Source organism: Chelmon rostratus, chromosome 21, assembly GCF_017976325.1.
Source record: "Chelmon rostratus isolate fCheRos1 chromosome 21, fCheRos1.pri, whole genome shotgun sequence".
Taxonomy (NCBI): Eukaryota; Metazoa; Chordata; class Actinopteri; order Chaetodontiformes; family Chaetodontidae; genus Chelmon; species Chelmon rostratus.
Window position 1 is genome coordinate 7367986 of NC_055678.1, and position 17954 is coordinate 7385939.

Here is a 17954-nt window from a genome sequence, read left to right on the forward strand (position 1 = left end):
GAGCATTGACATGTATGGAAACGATGCTCACCCCGTCAACACTAACAATAAGACAATCGTGCACTAAAACAATCGCCAATCCGAACGTCTATTATTCATAATTCTTTCACTTTTTCCTTGTTTTGCGATGTGGAGCTGATGACTGCTTCACGTCCCTCTCAGCAATGCTTCACAGAAACCAGTGTGACTCATGTTATCTTAATATGGAAATGTTTTTCCAGAGCGCAGAGGGCAAGGCTCATCTGTGAGGGCACGCGAGCCTCGGTTAGCCTCCGTTATTCAGCTCTAAGGCGGAGGACAAACTCGGACGGAGCCTGATTGGGGAGCAGCGAAGAGACAAGCGTGAATCAACTGTGCAAAGCGGCGGTCTGCTCGCATCTCTGCAGCCTCTCACTCTCTTAACCGAGGTCGAAGTTACATGATCACCTGGAGTTAAAGGCGGGCTAGCGGCATCGGTCTCGGCAGCATTAAAAGGCTCATTTTTTTTAACATGTCGAACCCACCTTTTTTCATTCAAACTCCAAATTCCCGGACCCACCAGGGTCACAAGCATGGGGGGCGGGCACAGGCGGCTGCAATTCCCCTCACGCTGGGCAGCCGCTTTATTGATATAAAGGAGCAAGAACTTTGGCGGCTGTTGTGGCATCTCCACTCTACAGAGGCTAAGTCAGCTGCAGGGTATCCCATGCTCATTCATTCTTTCCATCTCTTCAGCCGTGAATGAATCCCCAAGATAAAGAGCCTTCAGAGCAAACTTTACACGCTGTTAGCCTCAGCGCGGGACTCGCCATAAGGCTCCAGCACTGCATACAGTAGCGTAAGCCCCTTAAGCTCACTCCCAACATTCAATCAAGACTGCCAACAGCACAGCAACAACAACGCCAATGTTCCTATTGATTGTATTGCTGCAACATGTTGCTCATGAACGAATCTTAAGCTTCCAAACAAGCGTAATTGCTGCTCGAGGCAGCAGGATCAGCTGGCAAATCCTGATGGCAAATTAAATACAGGTGAGGGATCTAGCTGCCGTATCCCCGGCTTGATGTGGCTTCAGAGTGGAAGACGCAGAGAATCTCTCTCCCCGAAAAGGGATTCAGACCTTTCACTGTGCGGCAATTAAGATCTAAATGTGGAACGCGAGCACATGCCATGCCAGCTGTTAAGGGGTAATGCGAGAAACAGAGATGCGGGGCATGACGGCGAACGGGAACGTTCAGGTACGCTCCTCTGGGGGGTCTCCGGCGCGGAGATGATGGGTGCGAAGTAGCCTTCGCTGTCACACAGCTGACTCCGCAGGTCTGTCGGAGAGACCGGCGGCATCTGGGGTGAACCAGAAGGACTCAGAGGCCAGCCCGTCCCTCTCACGGCTCATCCCTCCACTTTTATCTCCGGGATAAACTCGTTACCATGACAACTTGCCTATTTATTTTATTCTTCCCGAGGACAGAAAACGGGTGGAAGGAGTGCAAATAAAGCAGGCCGGGGGAAGAAGTCTTTCCCTTCCTATCAATCCTGATTTTGGTGTGGGTGACGGAGGACAAGGGGGGAGGTAGAAGAGGGAGAGCTGGAAAATACTCCTTCAGGACGCCTGCCTGACAGTGACAACCGCAACAAAACAAAAGAGACGCAAGAAACAGGAAGGGAAAGGCAAAGAAATCCTGAGACAACTCTCTTTATAAGCAGACTGAGTGATTCCTCCTGCATGATGTGACTTGTTCGTGTTCTGACTTGAGGACCGAGCTTCATCAGCGACGTGAATGTGACCCATCGAGCAAACAGGCAACAAGGGGAAAAATCTAGAAACAGCTCTGTGGGGCTCCTCACTATGAGCTACAAACAAAAAACGTTTGGCTTCATTTTCAAATCAGATCAAATCACCTGTACTTAAAAGCAAATTCATGTCCATTGTACTGTCCAACGCACGTTCAATAACTTGTGGTAAAAAATCTCAGGATCCAAAGGCCCTTTGTGCCTGAGATGACACACGCATGTAACTTTCAGCTCGTCAGTGATGATGCAAAAACCATCTGAAAACAAACCTCCAGCAGGAGGTCATTGTTACTGTTTATCGCCACATCATTCTTGTATATATGTAAACACAATGTATATATTGTTTATTTCATATTTTTGCATGACTTAAGAGATTTTTATTCAAGTACATTGAGTGCAATGTCAAAGTCAAATTCCTTGTATGTGCAAACATACTTGGCCAATAAAGCTGATTCTGCTCCTGATCTGCATCATCCTGTTTAAACTGGTCTAAAATGAAAACTAAGGCTTCTGTCGTTCCGTCAACATGTTGCTTGTCTCACAAGTTGATGATGTCATTGAGTTATGTTATAGTACGTGGTGACAACGTGCAGCGGTGCAGTGAAGTAGGTTGATAGTTCATGTTGGAGACAGGCAAGTGTCTTTTTTTTGTCTTGATGGCGAGATCACAATTAGTAAAAATACCAGTGTGGGTACTGGGGAAATACTTCTATTGCAGAAGAAACTATCAAAACCTTTGAACTCATAAAACGAGCACATCTCAAAAATGAAATAATATATAACATAACATAGTTCAAATAACTCACGGAGAAAAGAAATACTTTAATTGATTTTGATCAATAGGTTTTTGTGTGTGTATTTCTAGATTAGTTACTAAATGACCGAGTCAGCCAAATTTTCTAGAATTTTACAAAGTTTGATTTATTAAATGTGAAAAAAATTGATTTAGTAAAATTAGATTTTACTGAATGCAAACATGTTTATTAAGTAGGTAAATGTACTAAAATTTATTCAGCTACTTAAATGAGTCGAATGTAATAAAATGTTACGCGAGGCAGCGATTTGAGATACAAAGGTCATGAGCGAAACCGCAAGTTTTCCATCGATCATTGAGCATCCACTGGAGATGATGAAGCACCTGGAGGACAAAACAAAAATGTTCAAGATGCTTCCGGAAGTCAGTCGTTTAATGGCAACCAATCCAGCTGTCATCCATCTCAAGCACTTATCTACCAAAACAATTTCTCAAGATAAACAGTAAAGCGGAAACTTAACTATTGATATCTATCACAGGGGCTGCGGATTGCCTCCATATCCATCTTGCGCTTGAGGGCAAATGAGGCAGAATCTTAGCGGAAATGAAACAGCGGTGATTAGAGGGCAGGGCCAGATCCATCACACGCCGCTCTGTAGCTGGCGTCTCCCTGATAATTCATCTCACTTGAGCGCCTGACAGCAGAGAAGCAAAAATTGATGTTTGTTCTAGTAGTGAAGGGTTGCCTTATAAACAGAGCATTGTTTTAAGCCTTTAATTAAGCCGGTGGGGAAACGGAACGCCGGCCCCTGGAGAGATGTAGACCGAGCCTCCACCCGTCTCTGGAGGAGAGAAAACTGACACAGGAGAAGAGAGAAGGATGAGGATGGTGGGGGAGGGGGACGACCAACAGGGACCAAAATGACTCCTTCGTTCTCTCTATTAGCTTCAGGCCCCATGACATATGAATTTGCTGGCTCATTACAACGAAACCCTCACTCGGCCGTTACGCCATTCAATCTGAGGGGTATACGTGTATTCTCTTCAGTTTGCGTCCTCGCTCAAGAGCAGCACCAACTGAGGTGATTTTCTGAGCTGAAATGGCATCAATAGACTGAGAGAAACGAACATAAAGACACGTAAACAAACTGTGGCTCAACAACCTTTAAAATGCCCAAGGACGAGTATCTGCTGCTGCTGCTTTTGTTGTGAAACACACAAACCTGCTCGACTCTCACTTTTCTAACCAAAACTCACTCAAAAAACAGCTGATTTGTCACTCAGTTAATATACAGAAAGTCATGATGAGGACAAATTTACATGGACATCACTCTTTCACTCATATACAAACCAGAACTCATTTCCATTCATTCATTTCTTCATTCTATATTATGACAGGATCCCACTGCAACTTCATATATGGAAGTATTTAGCATAATTGGGGCTGAACGTATGCAAAAAAATATTTTGGCAGATGCTGTGATTGTGATACAAGTTGTGATTTTTTTTTTATATATATGCATTTATTTATATACGTATATTGTGGTTTTCATAATAATCATAATATAAGAATTACTCATTAAAACAATAACTGAACTGTAAGCTGCTGTTGCCTTATAGAGGCAATGATGACTAAGTGCAGTTGTTCTAAAATTACTATATTGCATTTTAATTCTCATTGCTCCTGCACCAGAGGGGCACGTCCGCCTCCTTTTCCTCCACACCCAGGACCAGGGAGGCTGGAACCGTGGCAGCACTTGAACACTTTTCACACTGGCCTGTCAAAGGGAGGCAGGGCCGACACGCGCAAGGCACTTGGCCACCGCTGCGGGACTCAACGGCGAGCCCACTTGGCTCCAACATCAGGCCAACGAGGTGGCAGGCAGACAGGCGGGCAGGTCGGCTGCTCGAGGCCAGCTGAAACCATTCACACTTCATTTTCCTCTTCAGCAGCGTTCGGCGTAATGCATCGTGACGTCCGGGTAAACACTTCAGAATACATAAGGATAAATAATAACCACGGAAAACCTGGGCAGCCCGCCATGAAAGTGACCCGTTGTGCCATTCATTCAGATAGCGTCCAACTTAGACAAGCTTGAGGAAGCACTTTCACACTCTAATACATCAAAGCATAATACTTCCTTGAACAGACACCTTAATTCATACAGGAGCCTCATTGATGTTGCCGAGCACTGTCTGGTCAGCGTGGCTGATTGTGCGGTCGCACTGGAGGATGAGGGGGGTTTTTCTAGGTCAATAAGGCGTTGACATGTCTTTAAGCCATAACATGCTGCCAAAATAGCTCAGAATCCTTGTTTCTAAAGGTCGCAACCAGCTTTAAATGTTATGGTTACAGGCGGCCCACATGCTGGGGGTCAGAGACAGGAGATCCACTCCAAACTGATCTGGCTGTCTCTGAAACGGGTTAGAAATTGAGGTGTTATCTTGGATTCAAATCTCACCTTCACAGGCTGCATTATGACCAGAACAGTACTTTACCGCCTAAAGAACATCTAAATCCATTTAAGTGCAGGACTTCGCAGAAAGGCAGTGGACCGGCTCCAGCTCGTTCGAAGCGCTACAGCCAGAGCGCTGATCGGGACGACAAAAAACAAACACATGACTCCTACACTTAGACCACTAAATTAAAATAAATAATTGATTTCAAAACATGACCCCCCGTCTACAAATCACTTAACGGTCTGCTCACCCTGCAGGACCCGCCGCTCTCCTACCTGTACGAACAGGAGTGAATCTGGCGACGGTGCATTCAGGGACCGCGGGCACACTCTCTGCAACAAACTGCCTGATGAAATATTTGTTGTGCACGAAGCACGCTGAGCTTACATCGAATGAAACAGGCTTTATAAACATATCTGACTTGACTTGACAATTCGAATCGGCTCGTGGCGGTCGCTGAGCCTGCGGCAGAAAATCGGACCATTTTTGACATTTCTGTAAGAATGAGCGCAGTTGGTCATACCAAATCAGCTTGAAACAAACTACAGGTCCCCGACTTTTCATTCCTATCAACTTAATAAGATCCACTTTTGACAAAATATCCCTCTCATTTATCTGGCATGACGAGCATGCTTGTGCTGATTTTACTTTGTTTTAACCCGCTTCATACTCTGGATGCTTTTTTTTTTTTTTTTTTTTTGGACAGACTCAGAGCCAGCTTTGTACCCATGTTTGATGAAAAGACCAAAAGACTGCAGCAGATGGGGACAGACTCTCCCTGACGTATCTGCTAGGCACATTTTCAGCTTTGCTTCTCACTTGGAGACTTGCTGGGGCAGTGCTGCTGCACGGCAGACACATCATATCAGCCTGTCAGCTGAGACACTAACACACACACACACACAGAAAACTTTCCCTTTCTCTTTCGCGATTGCTGAGAGATCTGAGCTGCAATAAATTGACAGCTCTCTTCACCATCCAGTAGTTCGGTTTCATACACATTCGACGCTCCACTCTAATGCACTCTGCATGGATGAATGCACTCAGGATCTCGGAGGGCAGATTGGAGCGGCGAGGCCAATCAAATGAAAGTTGCATACGTATGTAATCGAGGAATCAGCGGTTTAAGAACAGTTCAGATGTTAAGTTGCATTAGATCTGCTGTGTTCGGTCTGGGGAAGGGGAGTCGTAGCTTTCAGGCATGCTTTCCATGAAGCAGAGGCAGCGAGAAAATCAGGGAGCTCTGGACTCTGGAGCGGGTAAAAATGGAACGAAAAGACTACTGTCTGTGCCAATGGGTAATGCTAACACATGCAACACCAATTAGCGCTGCGGCTTGAGTGTGACAGCAGTGTGAGCTGAGAAAAGGCAGCGTGAGAGGTGACAGCGAGAGGAGCATCCCAGCGCTGGAGACTCAGAATGTGTCCATTAAATCAGGAATCAAAGACCCTCACTGGCATATATTCAAGAGGAGGCGACGTCGTCATCACGTCGTCGATGTTTGGGGGGGGGGGGACTGCAGAATGATATACACGCTTTGTCGTAGCAAAGGGTCAATGACCTTTCCAAGAGCGGTTAAGCTTGGGAATTTTGCACAATTTCACAATAAAAGCACCTTTTCATAGTGAAATTATTTCACTACTAAATACATAAAAAAGCAACACCGGATCTTATGACATGTTTTGGTGAAAAGTTTGTCCGTTTTAATTCAATAGTAACCATGACAGCATTCAGCTGCACACATCCTATCAAATAGGAATTCAGTGAAATTCATTTACAGCCCAGTGCATCTCCCTTCACATGGACAGCCAACACTGTTTGAGCCAAACCACTACAGGCTATCAATCAGAACTTCATTATGTTACTGGAATGAATATATTTGATTTTTTTTTTTTTTGGTCATATTTCATTTAGTAGCCTGAAGCAAAGCACATGGTTTGTAACCCGTTAACATCGTATGCTAGTTTGTGCTAGCTAGCCGTTACAGTGCGGGGTGTAGTTTGATTGAGCATGGTAATTGAGGAGCTTTATTTCCATTCATTCTTGATTTTTTACATTTTCTATTCGGGGAGGTTTCACTTACGTATGCATATGACATATATAACATGGTAAACACAAGCTGAGCAAACAACCCTGATAGCTCTGATTTATTCCTGGTATTTCTCAAAAATCTCCATAAATCCCTGTTATTTCCCGTCTTCAGTTTCCACCTTGATGCCAGAATTGTGCAACCCGAGGCACAAGTCTTGCATGTTTCATGTCCTCTCTGTTCCACCTCAGCCAAGGCAAAATTTTGCAATATTTCATACATAATATATTTGTAAGATTTGTTTGCCCTTTTGCCTGTATTTCACAGTGACAGCAGAGATACTTGAATTGAACCGCAATCAAAAACAGGGCCAGCAGCAAAACCCGAGGATTGGGCCTGGCTCTTCCTTCGACCGCAGCACTGTGTATACCCTACATGCAGGGGACAAGGACATCAAATAAGAGTCCCCTGAGGGCTTGGCTCTGAGGTAATGAAATCAATAGGAGAAGAGAGTCACTCCAGTGACTTGTCCACTGCCGCTGGTTTATCCATCTGAGAAACAGTTCGCTTACACAAGCAGAACTGAGCAGATTCCAATAAAAGAAAACAGCAAAGCCTATTCCAGCCCCACATATGGCAGACATCGCCTCCCGAAGGGGTTCAGGCCATTAAACAACCCCCGAACCTCAGGTTCAAATGCAAAACACGTGCCAAGCACAGAGCCAGTCCAAGGTTAAATCTTACCGCACGCTCCTAAGCTTTCTCCTGTGTCAGACCTGCAGCTTGTTGTTGCTTTGCAGAGCAATAACAAGGCTGTGAAGCAGATATGTTGCTGTCACTCCAAAACAAGGAGACGGTCTCACAGAAGTGCGTCGGGAGTGCGAGCGCGGCGTTCGGCACCTTGAAGGCGCAGTCAGTCAGTCAGGAAGCAGGGGTACTTTATGTCACGTTGTAGCGACTCGAGATGAGGCGAGGGGCGGAACAAAGAATAACAAATCTTTCTGTTATTCGCAGGTGTCATAAAAGGGCTCGACGGAGAGAGCTGGGAGAGAGCGATAAACAAGGGAAGGAGGTCTAATGGATTTAAAGTATGAAGTGAACCTCAGACTCCGCTGTAATTCAGTCACGTCTCTCTTTTCATTCTCCAAAAACGTGTTTCGGGCCCTTCTCCCACAGCTGGAGCAGCTGTCCTGCTGGCTGCAGCTGAATAGTGTACTACTGTCAAGTGTTCCCTCAACCATGCATGCATACCTGTGAGGACCATTTTTTATCACATCTAAGCTTGATGGACCACATGAAACTCTGTCTAATGACCTTCTCTGCAAGTCCTTTAAGTTTGTACTGTACCTGGAAGGTCTGCTTTTAGTTAGTATGCCCAGAGGACCTGGTGCTTTGGTTCCCCTCGATGAATTTAAATGCAAGATCAAAAACCACTGAGCTTCTGTTTGTGCCTGTTCTAAATGAATTTCTGTGTCTTGCATCTGTTATGAACTGCATCTCTATACTTGCTTTAATGATTTGTTTTACTTTGCATATTTGAATATTTTTTTATGTTTTAAGTCATTTTAAACTGTCACTCGACATCATGCAAGTTTAAATAAAGGTTTAATGCGTATATTTTAGCTTTCGGTTTCAATATGTGACCAAAAACAAACACTGAATACAGTATATTTCTGTATATGTACTTATATACTGGTCTATAAGTGGATATACACTAACATGCCAATAAAATTATTAAGACAAAACTGGAACACATGAAGAATTTTGATCATCAATCTCATTTCTATCATATCCAGACGGATAAAAATGTTCATAAACATTCCAGTTCCATCATACTGACAGAAAGTTTTGAACTTCACATTCAAGGGTTTTTTTTTTTATTCACAAAATCCGACAGATATCCTGCATCATAAATTAGTTGAATACCAGTCGAAAAACACTAAATTCCCAAATTAATGACAAGAAAGGACCTCGCAGCAGATGACAGGATTTAATGATGAGGGGGAAAAAAAAGGTCCAATAACACAGAACGATCCGACAGAAGAAGTTTCTCCTCAATAATAACGATTTAGCATCGACGGGGAAATGCACCTAATGAGAGAGAGCACAATAATAATAAAAAAGTGCCATAAACAAGATGAAGTGATGAGAAGTGTCACATTAAGAAGGCGACGGCTCAGAATGAGGAAAGATGGTGTTATCACAAGGCAGCTTGTTTTTATTAAATAAACATGAGTGCATTATGGCTTCATTCAAGCTGCTATCTGAAACAAGATGGGCAAAAGCAACACAGTAATTAAAACATATAAGGAGTTAAGATGTTGCACCGAATGTTCCAAACAATTAAATATCTTATTTTTTTTCTCTGACGCCTTTACAGGGGCTTCACTTTGATGGATGGATTTCATTTTCACCGAAATGTCAGTTTTGGTTTACCTGCTGCTTCGCTGGTCATGGCGTGAACATTCACATATACTAACACACACACACACACACGTTAAAACACGCGGTAGCAGCAGCTGCTGTCTGGAGACTGCAGCTCATTACCATGGGATCTGAGGCTTAGAGCAGAACTAGGGGTTTCCCTGTGAGAGAGCGAGGGCGAGCCATGCTCCGAAAACACCCAACCAGGCATTTACAGCTCCATGATCAAGGAGCGTCACTTCCCTCCTACCGTATTCTGTTGATTTAACACTGCAGCGGCACAACACAAGTCCAATTAAGTCTAAATGCACATTCCCAGATGGAAAACAAGTCTTCTCCAGCACGAACAATGTTCACTACTAACTAACCCCTGACAGATGGATAAAGAGCTATGAGGAGATCATGCGAACAAGCAGGTGGAAATGTCTTCCTGCAGGAAGAAAAGAGCTGCGGGGACTCATCCACTTGGGATCAAACTCTAAAGGTGTCACTCTGCGGAGACGCCAGGCAACAGCCCCGACACAGGTGCGCACGCAGGCAGGCGAGTCTCCTGAGCGCGTCCGCCGGTGACGGACGCCAGCGCGCCGAGGCTGCAGAGCCGTGAAGGAAAGTGCAGCGCAACGGGAGTCCGCTCAGAGTTGGAATTTAGTTCTTCGGCTGCTGACGGAGGAAGCGCAGCAAGTTTTGACGCGCATGTGGTTTCCATGGAAGTGAGGTCACCGACAGAACTGCTTCCGCTGATGACGAGGTGAAGGGATGATGCATGAACCTGCCAGATGTAGCCAAAACCAGCGCTGTACTTTCTCCACTGCAACCTTCCTTCCCTCCTCCCTCTGCTCTCTCTCTCCCATGCTCCCTCCCCCTCTTGCTTAATCTCTCTCTCTCTCTCTCTCTCCACACACACACACACTCAGACGCACACACGCAGAAAAGAGGAGAAAGCCAGAGAGGAGAGCTGCGGCGGCACGATGGGGATATTCTGCCTGCGTGGGCTCTGTCGCTGAGGCGTCCGGAGTTCAGCCGCTGTATATATGCGTGTGTGTGAGTGTGTGTGTGTGAGTGTGTGAGTGCGTGCATGTGTGAGTGAGTGAGAGCCCCTGCCGACGCCGAGCCGACAAGGGAAAGGGGAAAACGGAGGAGAGCGGGTGGAGAGGAGGGAAAGAGAGGGGGAGTGTTGACTCTGACTGGGGCTTAGAGGAACCTCACGCCACTGGATCAGAGGACGCCGATGTGCAACAACTACTCCAACAACTGCCGCTGCTGCTCTGCCCGCCTGCCCGCCGCTGCCTGCCCGTCCTCTTAACTTCTGCCATGGCATAGCCCCCCTCCTCCAGCTCGCCTCCAATCCACCACGGACACGGGCATGCATGGGCACAACCAGGGATCTAGGCTATCGCATCCTTTACGTCAGTAATTCACAGTCTGAGGTGAGTCGCTCTTCTCTGCTCTCGCCCTCTCCTCTGTTTCACCTCTCGGTCTGCAACTGCGAGGTGGGGGAGTCAGTTCAAATAACCTCTGGAGGGGGAAATCCGAGGGATCTGCTCGCTCGCTCTGTGGGACTGAGACCAGGATAAGCCACAGGGAGTGTTTTCACTGAAGGTTTTCCCCTTTTAGTTGGCTGATCAAATATCAAATATGTGCAGATGAAAGGAGTCAAGTCTCAGAGTGGTTTAAACGCCTCTGCTGGGGTGAAGCGCTTAACGGAGCTTTCATGCCAGTTGTGGAATGTGCAGAGTTTAAGGGACGATTCAGTCAGTTTGCAAAACTTTAAACATGAAAAATGTTTATATGTCAGGTAATACTGGGGGGGGGGCACTCCATGCCGCTGCTGGTTGACACTTATCAGATCCGGCAGGTCAGTTTTTCGGTTTCCGAGACGATTCAGATCCAGATTTAACCTGACTGGGCTTTGCACACATAGCGAAAACAGTGCTTGCGTACAAGCTCGCATGATGCTGCATTTCCTCTCAGTTTTGCAGCGGCGTGAGCGTTACATAAAACACAGCGATATCTGGACCAAAAGGAAAACTGCAGAATTGTTGCATGAAGCTGTTGTCCCACAGCGAGGGCAGGTAAGCCTGCAGCACGGAGGATTGGATAATGAGAGCTGGGCATCAGGCAGTTGGTCACATCTGATGAAGGACTTAAACTAAAGACTAATCTAGATTAATAGACTGGCTGAAGTCACCGTCTCCTAATAGATTATTGGAGCATGGGTGTGTGTGCGTGTGTGTGTGTGTGTGTGAGGGGGAGGGAGAGAGAGTGAGAGAGAGAGAGAGAGAGCATGGGCTGCCTAGAACCCTCACGTCGCCACCGTCCTTTAGTCGCCACACAGACACGCACGTCACTCCCGCTCTTCCCCACAAACGCTGCTGCCATCTCTCCCCGTCTCCCCCTCAACCCTATCTCACATCGACGCTCTGATACAATCTCCCCTCTGCTCTATTTCACTTTGCGCAGACACAGAGAAGAGGAGGGAAACAGATGAAGACAGACACACCGAGAGAAAGAGATATACAGCAAGGGGAATAATGGAGAGAGAATGGCAGGAGAGGATATTGAATTTTTTTTCCCCACAATTGAGGGGTATTATGTGCTGACACTCGAGAGCGACATGAAAGGTGCATACCTGCTGCCGTATTCATGCAAGGTAAATAAAATCACGCAGAATCACACGGCAGGGACGAAAGAAGTGTGTCAGATAAAAGAGACGACGTGGTGCCCTTCGCCCGTCGCAGCCTGTCTTCCTTTAACCTTCGTGCCGAGAGCTGGGCACGGCCGTCCAGGGGCGATGGGCGCCATGGCCCACCGCTTCAAAGCTAATCTTTATTTTTAGGGTATATCAGTGATAGCAGTCTGCAGCTCGCCCGCTGAGCGTCCCGGAGCGTGCGCGCGGCACCTCCGTGCACATTCGCTCCGAATGCAGAGGAACATGAAGGGGGAGAGGTAGAACAGAGCCGTGTTTCAAACAGGGGTGTCATGCACACAGCAGAGAGAGCTGGCGGGGAGGAAATGTCACAGAGCTGGCCTGCACAAACAGCATTTTTGGGAACTTTATTTTTGCAAGACAACCCCCGCCCCCAACCACCAGAGTGTGGGGGAGTGAGGGAGGGTGCAGGGTTTCCAAACGAGTGGTGAAGTGGGCATTCGCCTCCCGTGGCCCAGCTCGCTGGGAGGGGTACTCATTCATCCAGAAAACAAATTGCTCTTCTATAAAAGAATGACTGCTTTTGGAACAAGCCAGATGTTACCTTTCATGTGCTAACAGGATTATTCATTAAGAGTCTGATTTTTTTTTTTCTTTTCCCTGGGAGCGCCACAGCAACGCCACGCAGCTGAGGTGACTCGTGTGTGAGGAGGGTGTGTGTGTGTGTGTGTGTGTGTGTGTGTGTGTGTGTGGCTTCGTACGTCTGTCGCATACAGACGAAGAGGCTTCGCACCTGATCCCACCTGGGTGTTGTTGTCAGTGTGCGCTGGTGTATGTGTGTGTAAAGCATGTGTTCCCCACTGCTTTGCAGTGGGGGCCCAGTCAGCTGGGGCTCTGACAGGCCCAGAGGCAGAGGAACAGAAGGTAGACGGAAGCACAGACCTACATCTCTACTGATTTATTACTTTCAAAACTGCAACTAACAGCACTTTTCATTAAAATTCAGCCATTTATTGTTTCTTCAACTGCGAGTTTTGTCTGTAAAATAGTGAAAAATGGCCAACGCAGCACAGCTCCCCAGAGCACAAGGTGAATTGCTTTAAATTGCTTGTTTTGTTCCCGAGTCCAAACCTCACGAATATTACATTTTCAATTACACCAGATGGGAAAAAAAGCAGTAAATGATCATATCTGAGAAGGCTGAACAAGCCTGTGTTTTGCAGTTTTGCTTGATAAATGACAAGTGACAGATTATCAAATTATCAAGAGTGTTGTCGAATACGACGAGCTTAGGTGGATCAATTAGTCGTTTCAGCGCTAATTACACTAAAGCACTAAACAAACGACGCTGTGCACGCGGAGTGCTGCAGGATGAAGTCCTGAAACTCAGAAATGAGTTCCGGCTCCCTGGTCTCCAAGCCAATGGGCTTCTGGTTAGATGCCTGAAATAAGGTCTGTGGTAAACACAAGGTTAATAGATTTTCACAGTTTGTTCTTCAACACGACTATCATCAGTTTTTTTTATTTAAAAAGGTCTTTACAAAGGAGGTTGCTAACAAGAGGCTAAATGATACTGCACAGGTCATCACGCCGAACGCGCAGACTCATCTACTTGCTCGTCTTTACAGGCTCGTTGGGTTTTGTTCTCGCACTCTTGCAAACGAACTCAAACTTTTTTACCTGTAGATTTAGCAGTTTATAGTGTGATAGTAGTGAAGTGCAGTAGCTTAGTGATGGTGACGCTGAAGACACACCACCGTGGTGTTGTTCACTTATAGCTTAACGCTCATGCCGTTCATTTGTGTATCTCGTTGAGCAATGCGGGCAAACACCCTAAACTTTTGTTTGCCGCAGAGTTTATTTGCGGCAATAATTCAAATCCAATGGAAAAAAAAATCCATTGACTTTTATCTGAAGGAATCAGGATGATGCTAACGTCTGGGATCACTCTTTCCAATATTAAAATGACTGATCTCAGCAGGAGGTCAGTAATTTAAACAAAAATGACATTTACACTCAATGTTTCGCACCAAACCTCACCCTCACTCAGTCTAACAAACGAGGCGAGTGCATTTCCTTTGTCACTGAACATTTAACTATTTTAAACCCTGCGTTGATCACATCCACGCTCACTAGCTTGCAGTCTTCCCCGCCGATGCACTGCAGCATATTTTGGCGTGTCGCTGCCACCTGTTGATCGGTGGAAGAGCGTGACTCCAGTTACTGTGTGCATCCAGCGAAGAGTCACTTCAAAAGACCCTCGAACTGCCACTCCCATCAAAACCTTCTGGGAAAGACTGTTAGCTAAAAAGCCTGACATGTATTTGTGATTTCACGCACTACACTTACTGGGCCTTGACATGTCCGTGTCCCGTGGAGAGCCCTGCACACTGAGGAGTGTGCAGGACTGATAGCTCAAATGCTTTTTTGGTTGATTGTGCAGCGGCTTCATGCAGCCTCTCCCTCCACCACATTGGGCTTTCATGAGATTCAGCTGGCCTGATGAAATTATACATCTTATAGACAAGACATTGTGGCTTTCACCGTCTTTCTCCCACCGGGTCTGTTCTTGTTCATGGATCCTTCTCCATGGCTTCATCTTCCCTCCTCATCACTATCTCTGTCTATTTTACTCCCATTCGACACAGTGAGAACTCTACACCCTTTCCCCCTGCACCTGTTTATTCCAGTCTTTTTGTCTTGCTTTCCACCCGACTGTGCGGTTGTGTGCATGTGTCGGTTTTTTTTTTTTCCTTCGCTAGGGATGACTAGGAGGAATCTGAGAGCAGCAGGGGAGTTCTCTAGTTACCCATCAGCTTTGAAGCCTCAGCGTGTCTAGAAGGCGGAGAGAGAGAGAGACAGAAAGACACAGAGAGAGAGAGAGAGAAGGAAAGAAAGGGGGAGAGCATGAGAGGAAAGGAACAAAAAAGCGAGTAAGAGAAAGAAGAGGCATCATGTTCTGTAGGTAGATGAAGAGGAGAGGAAAGGAGAGAGTGATCTGATGCATTCTGATTCGAGCAGGCAGCCTCTGCAGCAGAGATCCTTTCCTGAGGTCTGATCTCCATCTAGCCTGTATGTTCACTGACGTATGGATTACGGGCTTCCTGCAAATTCATCAAGCTCCCAAGAACCCACATGGGTGCAGGCGTAGCGCACAAAGCCAACGAACAACAGCGAGAAGGGAAATAAAGAAAGCAAGTACAATTCAGTGGGGACAAAGCGAGTAAAAAAAAAAAAAAAAAAGGCTATGATGTCCGCGGGCTACAGTCCAAGGATAGAAAATCCTCCATGAAACATGAAACAAAAGCAGACGCACACAGTCCATTGATCGTTTCATGATAGTATTTTTTTTAGCATCATACATGACGTGCACAGCAGGCACTCTGAGGCTCGGGAGGCTCAATGAGAAGCCTTTAGCCTCTATAAAGTCTTGTACTCGTGCAGCCCTCACGACTGGAAGCAATATAAATGTGATGCAAACATATGATATTAGCGCAAAATACAACGTGATGCACAAATGGTTTTTCAATAAACGCTGTGCATATGGTAGAAACTTGACAGGATATTCTAAGTGCTGTGGATTAACGGCAAATCTGGATTCATCCTGTCACAGTATCAGACGTCTGACATCTAAACAAACACGTTTCTGCACGGATCCATAACAGCTAGTAGAGATCTGATTACGATACCTGAATGTGGATGTCTGCAGAGCTCATTTATATCATAATTATTGGTATTAATAGTAAGGTTGCATGAAGCTGAAGTAAACCACACATGAATTAGAAGAGGAAAAAAATACACAAAGATGCATTAAGTTAAAACGCCTTACAATGTGTTTGAACTGCAGGTTAACTGAGCTCCACACACACAAACAGGTGCAGGAGAGGAAATTGCTCTGGCTACTCCTTAAATCTTGCGAAAAGCTTGAACAAATCAAGTGCAGGGCAACGCATTCTCAGCTCCAAGTAAGTAGATTTCTGCACACAAGTTCAAAAGTAATAAGAGAATTTCAAAGGGTGCAAAGGCAAATTGACAGCTCCTCCATAAGGGCTTCAAAGTGAATATGTGAAATAAAGTGGAAGAACTGTGCAGAGAAATAAATATCTACACTGTCAAAAAAGCCCTAACTGTAAGTGACATTAGTCTGATATCCTATGGGTGACTCCGATACCGATCAGATCAGTCCCATCTCTAACTGCTGTAAAACCATGTTAAACCACAGCATTAATGGAGCAATAAAACTTTGTCGACCAATTTAGGAAGACCTGGTTTCATCAAAGCCGTGCTTGATTGAGAGACATGATCTGATTGTACATTTTTCTGAACATATGCTCCAGGACATGCCAATGCAGTGCAGATTTCTAGTATTTCAAAAGGTTGTCACAAAATCAAACTGGTATTATTTCAGTTAACCAGGATCTAAATGGTAAGATGGAGGTATGACGGAGCAAAACATGTCGCCTTCTCCTGCGTTTAATATTTAGGATATTTCACACTGCGCTCTCCACGAAACATGTGTTCCAGGTGTTATTTAGTCATTACTGCAACACTACATGGTGATTCTGAAAATCTTCAAAATGGTGCCTGGCAACAGCGCAGAGCTCCACAATGACTGAGCAACAATTACTAGAGAGACAATCCTTTAAAATCCTGTGATTTCCATTGCCGTCCCTTCGTACGGCATTAAGCTGCCATTAACTGACAAAGGATTTGCTGCGTTTGGTGTCGGCCTAATGCACTGTACCGCTGTTATCCCTCAACACTGACCTGCTCAGTCAATCATTCGGCTATATATACACCCTCACATCACACCCCGAGAGCACGGCTGCACCGCCGCTTGCTCACACGCTGCAGCAAAGAGGCAAAATAAAAATCAGTAAACCCACGATGTGGACCGACCTTCCGACACGATCTAAAGCAAACGACGAGCCTGCCTATCTTTTGACTGCGCAATCAGCGTGCTCTTACGAGGCAGATCAAAGACTTTTCAAAACACTGCTAAGCCCCGTGTGATTATGAGAGGAAGCTGACAGGAGAGAAAGGAGGAAAACAAAACCTGAGTAGATAAAGCTGGATTACAGTCGAGTTTGGAACTTGCGCGGCTGCGATGATGCTGCCACGCTCGTTTGTTCAAGCAGCATCTGAGCCCAGGCTGAGCTGTAATAATGTCAAATTGCATCGATGGAAGAGCGGGAATTTTTGCATTGATCATCATGTAGCACATGAGACTTGAAGCTCACTTCGTCTCAGTTAAAATTCAAAAATACAAAGCTGGCTGCACACATTTCCCCGTGATTTTACTGAGTAACTGAGTAAAACTGAACTGTTGAACATGAGCATCAGGATGTGACTACGATTGTGTCCAGTCTTCTGGGATGGCCTTCCCCAACCTGTTGGAACCTGGCTGCAGGGATTTGTTCCCATTCAGCTCCAGGAGCATAAGTGAGGTTGATGTTGGGTAAAAAGACCTGACTCTCAGTCAGGGTTCCTGTTCATCTCAAAGGTGATGGATGTGGTTGCCACTCAAACTGAACTCATAATAGCATGTGTATGGAGCATTGTCACGTTAAAACCATAGGCTGCATAATGAATAGTGGACGTGGCCACTGTGACGTCACCCAATGGTTTGTGGACTGCCGCTTTTAAAACTCCAGTTTGGCATTATGTCCATCGTCATCCACTTTTTTTGGAGCCAGAAGTGACCGCATTTGAACAAGAGGGTGGAGTTGCCATGGATACGCATTGCTACACCTCTATCCTGACACTCCTTCGTTGTGACTTCTCAATTACAAGGTAGCCATGCTTGCTGCTGAATCAACTATTTTACACCAAATTGGACCATAACTGACTAAATGAACATCACCCTGTAT

The 17954-nt window shown here is 45.7% G+C and overlaps 2 protein-coding genes across 2 annotated transcripts in view; one reads left to right on the forward strand and one right to left on the reverse strand.

The window, feature by feature from the left end:
• The window catches only part of dock1 (dedicator of cytokinesis 1), a 179198-nt gene that overhangs the window by 62354 nt on the left and 98890 nt on the right, over nt 1–17954 (reverse strand). The window lies entirely within an intron of this gene.
• Nucleotides 10763–17954, forward strand: part of LOC121625397 (inhibitory synaptic factor 2A) — a 28995-nt gene continuing 21803 nt past the window's right edge. The window contains exon 1 of the mRNA XM_041963485.1: nt 10763–10864. The gene's annotated coding sequence lies outside the window, so the exon portion shown is untranslated. The remainder of the gene's footprint in view (nt 10865–17954) is intronic.